This window comes from Choristoneura fumiferana, chromosome 17, assembly GCF_025370935.1.
Source record: "Choristoneura fumiferana chromosome 17, NRCan_CFum_1, whole genome shotgun sequence".
Classification (NCBI taxonomy): Eukaryota; Metazoa; Arthropoda; class Insecta; order Lepidoptera; family Tortricidae; genus Choristoneura; species Choristoneura fumiferana.
In genome coordinates this window covers 14,876,173-14,883,306 of record NC_133488.1, presented here as the reverse complement: position 1 = coordinate 14,883,306, position 7,134 = coordinate 14,876,173, and the positions used below count along the sequence as shown (strand labels likewise).

Sequence of the window (7,134 nt, the reverse complement as noted above, 5' to 3'; positions counted from 1 at the left end):
CGTATGGTTGCTGGAGAATGCTGATACAGGTTTCACCTCAGGTAAGTCGCGCGGGAGCTCTAGATTGTCGTCAAAATTATACTTACTATCATGCAAAAACACAGGGCCCTTAAACCATAGCTCGCACGAACCAAGTATCGCCGGACTTACTCCTCTGCTGATATAATCAGCTGGGTTGTCCTTGGTATTGACATAAAGCCAATGGCAATTGGCAGTAAGCTCTTTAATTACCTTTACCCTGTTTGCGACGTAAGCCTGTAGCCTTGTTAATTCGGTGCGCATCCAAGCCAGCACGATTTGCGAATAAGTGAAGAGATAGACCCGTCGAATGTAAGTTTTAGTTTAAGCGTGTTGGAAACCCGTGCAATTAGCTTAGACAGAAGTAGTGTCGCGTTTAGTTCCAAGCGCGGCACAGTCAAGCCTTTGTCCTGAAGAGGATTTATCCTCGATTTAAGCAGAGCAAATGCATAGTCGTGGTACCTGTACAATCTGTGACTCTTAGATACGCGCAGCATCCGTATGCGGTGGAGCTCGAGGCGTCTGCAAATCCAATGAGCTCGACTATGTCTGAATCAGATACATGGAATATTTTCTTTTATATAAATTGGTGGCATTACCGCTAGACTGGACGCAAACTCCAACCATTCCTTCTAAATGTCGTCAGGGGGTACAGCAATTCCAATCTATGCCGGCAGACCATATTTTCTGCATAATGGCCTTAGCGTGCACAATGATGGGGCTAACAAAACCATAGGGTCATAAAAATTACTTATATAACTTAAAATGTCTCTTTTGGGACTCTACTTGGATCATAAGAATCTGGGCAAGAACATTCTGAATTGATCCTCTTTCATGACAATATGGAGACCTAGTGCCTTCAAACTGCAATTTTCCTCTTTTAATTCTATTTCATCGAAATGCTGTTCAGTTAAAGGAGTGTCCACCAAACGTCACTACTATTGGATGACCACTTATGAGTATGAAAACCACCTAAGCTTAAGAGCTCACGCAGTTGAGACTTTGCCTCAAGGACATTATCTAATTTATTGTCAGAAAATAAAATGTCATCAACATAAGTAAGTTCTAATTATGAACGATGCTAAGGGCAGGTTTGCGTGCATGCTTAATTGCGAGTTCCTCTATGCAGCGAGTGGCTAAATAACTCGAACTTTCAGGCCATAAGTAACCGTGTCTAGTCTAATGCATTTCACATTTTCACTAGGGCTGTCTCTCCATAGAATATTTTGTAGTGAAGTATGTTCTTCACGCAAACGCACATTTCTGGACATACTGCAGCATTACAACGCTGCATGCGAGTTGCTTGTTGCATACTTTTTGTTAATTTTTACTGGCCGGTTGTGTGCTGGCAGTTAACTCTTTTATATTACACATTTGGTTTCTGATTTGAAATTTGAAAATTGAATTCTTTGATTCATTCATTCATTGGTTCGACTGATGTTTTTGTTTTTGGCCTCGATTCTTTGATCACATGTTGTATAGCGCAGAGCTCTCGTCTGAGTTGGAATTTTGATTTAAAAAATATTCTGCAACCAGTTTTCCTTGGTGTAGTGATTGTTACCGGTGTTAGTACAAGTGTTTTTCCAATTGTGTGTGGCCGGCTTGTGCCGCAAGATGTTAAGCGTTTGCCCGTTTCTTTTCTGCTGCACGCCCGTGTGACGGGGCGTTTTAACGATTTCTCCGATACTGCCGATTTTCATCGGGTAAGTTTTGATTCCGTGGTTGTCTAGGGACGTGTTTAGTTTGGGTCTTTTCCTTGTTGTGGGCTAATTAAAACTTCTTTTCAGTCCTACCTATACCCTACTCACATCCTGATCTACCACCTACTCGTGATGGGTGTCGCCATGTGGTTATTATCCGCACGTTTAATCTCGGGAGACTGAGCGTGTGACGTCTACTGCTCCGTGGGATCCGTTAGCGTGGAGGTTCAGAAGAGCATACCGTTTCGTGGTGAACTGTTTAAAAAGAGTTAAATAACCTAATCACCCCTATAAAATAATGCTAATAATGTTTTGCTAATATCATATATGAAAGACAAACGTATAATAGTTTTTTTCGCTCTCATACATTTTAGGTTGGTCACCCGGTGAATACATGCATGTAGTCATTAGTAGAGATGGGCCGAACATGGGTTTCACCGAATACGAACATTCGGCCGAATATTCGGTAAAACTTTTACCGAACCGAATATTCGGCCGAATATTCGGTACATTTGATTCCGTTCCGTCGCCCAAATACAGGTCTAAACTTGTTTACGCTAAGCGCGCGGATAGCCGCCAGACCCACCCGCCCGCTACCCCCGCAGGCCCCGCAGCGCTCAAGTTCTCATTATTGCGTCATGCAGTAACGAGTAGAACATTGACACGTGCGTTTGTTTTGATTCATTTTTGGACAGTTTTTGCGTGATTTAGTTATCGTGAGCGTTAAAATGAGTGGCAGAAAAAGGTCAAATGTATGGACTTATTATCGGGAGAGTGAAGAAGACCGCAGCAAAGTGAAATGTACAATTTGCGATAAAATGATTTCACGGGGAGGCAGTGGCCGAAAGGGTTCGTCCTCAGCTTTGAGCAACCACTTGAAATTGAAACACACTATGGAATATACTAACCTTGAAAGAGCTGTGTGTCGGGTAAGCTCAAATACTCCAAATGACGAGGCGAGGCAGCAGGAGCCTGTCGCAGCACAAGATGTCCAACCGTCAACCAGTGGTACCCAACCCTCAATTCTAAACTTTTACTACTACTCAATCCAAACTAGAAGATTCATTGTATCTAAATGGAAATAGACGACACAAGATCGGTTCCGATTACGAAATCAATAGCGGAAATGATTGCAGTAGACAACCAACCAATTTCCGTTGTTGAAGATAAAGGCTTTAATCGTCTTATGCAGTTAGTAAACCTAAATACCAAATGCCGAGCCGAAAACGTAGGTGAAACTGTCATCCACAACTTTATGAACAATTGAAAAAGACTATTCAAGATGAGCTGTCTAAGACCAACACCGTATCGGTTACATCTGACATGTGGACAAACTTAAATAATTTGTTTTCCTTCTTGAGCTTCACTATCATTGGTTAGATGACGAATTCACACTTCAGCACAGAGTGCTTCAAATGAAGTCATTTTTCTGGCAACAACAATGCCGATAACATTCGCACACAATTTGTGGAAATAGCAGACGTCTGGCAAATAATGTTAAAGATCCATATTATATTGACAGACAGTGGAAGTAACATCGTGAAAGCTGTTAGAGACAGCCCTTTTAACGGTCAGAAGTGTTTTCTACATATTTTACAACGCGTCATCCATCAGCCTTACAAGTTCAACCGGAAGTTGACGAAGCCATCGCCCAAGGACGAAAAATAGTCTCGCATTTTAATCACTCAGCTCAAGCACAAGAAAAATTCAGCAGAATTCAAGAAGAGCTAAATTTGCCTAAACACAAACTTGTTCAAGATGTTATTACAAGGTGGAACAGTAAATATTACATGTGCGCACGTCTTGAGGAACAAAAACGAGCTATCAGCTTGTACATTTCTGACAACAGTGGCTCCATTAATATACAAAACCTGTCAGAAAGACAGTGGACGTTACTGCAACATTGTTTGGTACTATTGCAGCCCTTTGAAGAGATTACCAAAAAGGTAAGCTCTACATACTCTTGCATTTCAGAGGTGATCCCACATAAAAAATCTTGCAAAAGTTCTAATCAAAGAGAAGTGCAAAGAAATGCAGCGACGTGGATTCCTCGCGAATGGCACTAAAAGAAGGATTGGAAAGGCGTGTCAGCCAGTTTGAAGATGAAAAGAATTACACTATTGCTTGTAATGGTTATTATTTAATACTTACTATCAGCCTCATTTCCTCAACGTTTCTTTGGCTTTGTCCAGTGTATATCACCACTGCAAACAACACTTTTGAAGTTCTTGTACACCTAGGAGGAGCATTCTTCATTGGGAGCTGTTAATGAGCTTATTTTCACATTTAATTCTGGGTTCTATTTTGGAAAACATTATTTGCGTAACTAAACAGCTGTCATTCACTTGTCAAACGAATGCAGGGAGGTCACCAAACCGCCATGTCATTTCCTAAACGTCAAAATCGCCCTCCTGTTTGGTTGGCGAACCTGGTAAGTCATCGGTATTAGTGCAGAATGCGGCTGAGATTGTCTGTGCTTGCTCCGTGTCGTTTTACATGCATCCAGGTCGCACCTGCGCTTAGTCTGTGATGGTGTCATGGCGCGGTGTTGCCCGCGGTGGATTTTTGGTTTTCCAGGATCGTAGACTTACCTCGGCTGTTTCGTTGAATATTCTTCGGCTAAATTAGTGTTATAATTTTCCTACTGTTCCGGACATCTCCAGATTGTTTCAGGATATTTGTTGACTCGTTGCGTTGTTTCGGAAGCGTAGCCCGGTCAAATGGCAGGTCGCGCAGGGTAGTTTTTACCGTCTGTCGGGAGCTGTCATGCGATGGCTTGTCGTTGGTCAGAGTTGAAAAAAAAAAAAGAATCACATTCTTTCTCTGGTACTAAGGCGTAGACGCCATTTTATATGCGAGTATTTCTCGATCGAATTTATTTGGTGAGTGTCTTCCCGTGGTGGGATTCCGAGTTGAAATAGCCATGATAGTGCCGTGATTAACGTTGGTATTCGTTTTCAGCTGTCCAGCGTTTACAGTGACAAAATTCCGTACCTCGGACACGTGGCGATTGACTGCGGCCCGCCCATCGGCGAAGGGATTTTACTGGTTTTGCGTTTACGAGCCTCCGGTGAGTGCTTCATATTCTTAACCGAGCCTGGAAGGCCGTCGGCGTAATGAAAGTCCGTAAAGTAAACTTTTATTTCGGTTTTCAGCGTGTGGAAACCGCGGTCGCGTCCCAGATCTCCGGAGTTGGCAATTCGTCCACCGTTGACCGAAGCTCGGCGATCTCCTCCGACAGGTATGAGCTATTCCTATTCGAGTTAAAGACATTCGGCAAATTTAACTATAGAAGTACCCTAACCTTTTGGCCTTGTAAAACGTCTAGCTGTCTTGAAGGGCCCCTCTGGCCTCTGGGCCCCTTTCCTCTATACGGGAACCCCACTAGTTATCCCCTTTTCCCAGCAGGGCCTTCGCAGTGAATAATATGTCCTCTTCTCTTAGGAGGTGTCTGGTACCGGCTAAAGACCCCGCGAGGCCCACCAGGGCATCGGTCGCGTGCTCCTGACGCTGCTCCGCTCCGGCCCGGATCCAGGCAGCTGAGTTACCTCCCTTTGACCCCGTTTTACCCGACGATCTCCATTCTTTTCACACCAGAACACAGTCACCAAGTCGTTATCGATCAAGCGTTAGGTATATTTTAAGACCCTGCTACTAGTTGATAAGCCTAAGACCTGTGTACCAACCTATATTAGACTAAGTCCTTAAGCTTTAGATGTTGGTTGGCATAATAAAGCCTGTACATACCTCATCCGGGTGTTTCATTTCCCACCCCGGATTATAAACATTACATGCTACACTGCTCGACCAAGGTACAAGATGAATTTTTTCACTCCAGAAAAAGTTCCATGGGTGAGACGCCAATTCCTTGCTGAATACGTTAGAAGAAGCGCAGAATTGGATAGCACGAGTAACAGTGAAAATGAAAGTGAACCGCCAGCTCCGTTACCGTACAGTGGTCTTCAATCACAGGAAGATACTCATAAAGCCCTCTGGACGTGCTATGAAGAATTAGCATCGACAAAGCAGCCTGAGATCGAAGAACCAAAAAGCCCGATAGCTATCGAATTAGACAGATACATTGCAGATAGCTTGCTGTCACGGGATATGTGCCCTTACAAGTGGTGGTCCAAAAATAAATTCCGATTTCCTCTTATGAGCAACATGGCTAAAATTTTTCTTTCAGCTCCAGGAAGCTCGGTTTACAGTGAACGTTTGTTTTCCGAAGCAGGCAACGTTTATGAGCAGAAACGGAACAAACTATTGCCAAATAAAGCTGAGCATCTTGTTTTTTTACACCACAACCTGCCACTTGTGAATTTTAAATACTAAATCACACCAGGCTTATTTTCTAATTGTGTAACGTGTATTTGTGTATTTGTGTTTGTGTTGTGTAAAACATTTGTGTTTACGTTTCTTTTTATTGTAGTTTTCAAGATCGTTTAAGAACTATATTCTTTCTTTCTGTTTATAGATATATAAGTAAATGAAGATGTGAATTGTGATTTTTTAGGAATAATGTTCCTCTATTATTATATTACTTAAGTAATTAATGACATTTTGAATTAATCTTAAATAATTAAACACAATAAAGACTGATCGTCAATTAAGGCCTGTATATATGTATTATTCTAAAGAGTTTACACAGCAGCCTAATCCCAAAACAGCTAGATACCTATATTTTGCATTAAGTTATTATCTTTTTACCAACCTATTTTAATTCAAAATAAAGCTTCAGTGACGACAAAACAGAAAGCTATACTCTAAAATACTTACCTCATTACACTGTACACTCAAATCATGATAATACACGGGTCAATCAATACCAGTAAAACTTTGAGTATCACTTTGCCGAATATTAGGTGATTCAGCCGAATATACGGCCGAATATGAATATTCGGTAAAGCTGCCGAATATGCCGAATACCGAATATAAAACGAATATTCGGCCCATCTCTAGTCATTAGTACTAGCTTACATCATTTCAGGGATTACCTAAGCTTTTAATATTGTCTTTTGTATTGGTTTTTAGGGGATGATTTCCTTTTCAAAATTAAAAAAAGGCCTTTACAAAGGCGCATTTCTGTATTGATGTTGGATTTATTTGGCTTGCGGCTGATTAACTTTTTTTTTTCATAACCGTACAAATTATAATTTTCTTACGTACCTAATTCACTAACAGCTCTGTCTAACAACGTGTGATACCAAAATCTGTTCCTTTTTTGTGTTTATTTTTATATTTTTTTTTTGGTTAATTTTTAATAACAATTTGTTAATTTTCCGTGTTTTTTTATAGTTATTTGTGTGTTTTTCTTTTAAAGTGCGGCTGTTAAATTTTTAAATAAAAAGTGTTTTACTGCAAAATTCCACGTGTTTGATTTATGTCAGCTTGCTTAGGGTTCACGAGCACCTTATGA

General features: G+C 41.2%; 1 long non-coding RNA gene across 1 annotated transcript; it reads left to right on the top strand.

Moving 5' to 3' along the window:
- Positions 1 to 4,499: 4,499 nt before the first annotated feature.
- Positions 4,500 to 5,469, top strand: LOC141437029 (uncharacterized). Its single transcript, XR_012452360.1, has 2 exons — positions 4,500 to 4,959; positions 5,163 to 5,469. It is a non-coding gene; the product is annotated as an uncharacterized lncRNA (long non-coding RNA).
- The last annotated feature ends 1,665 nt before the right edge of the window (positions 5,470 to 7,134 follow it).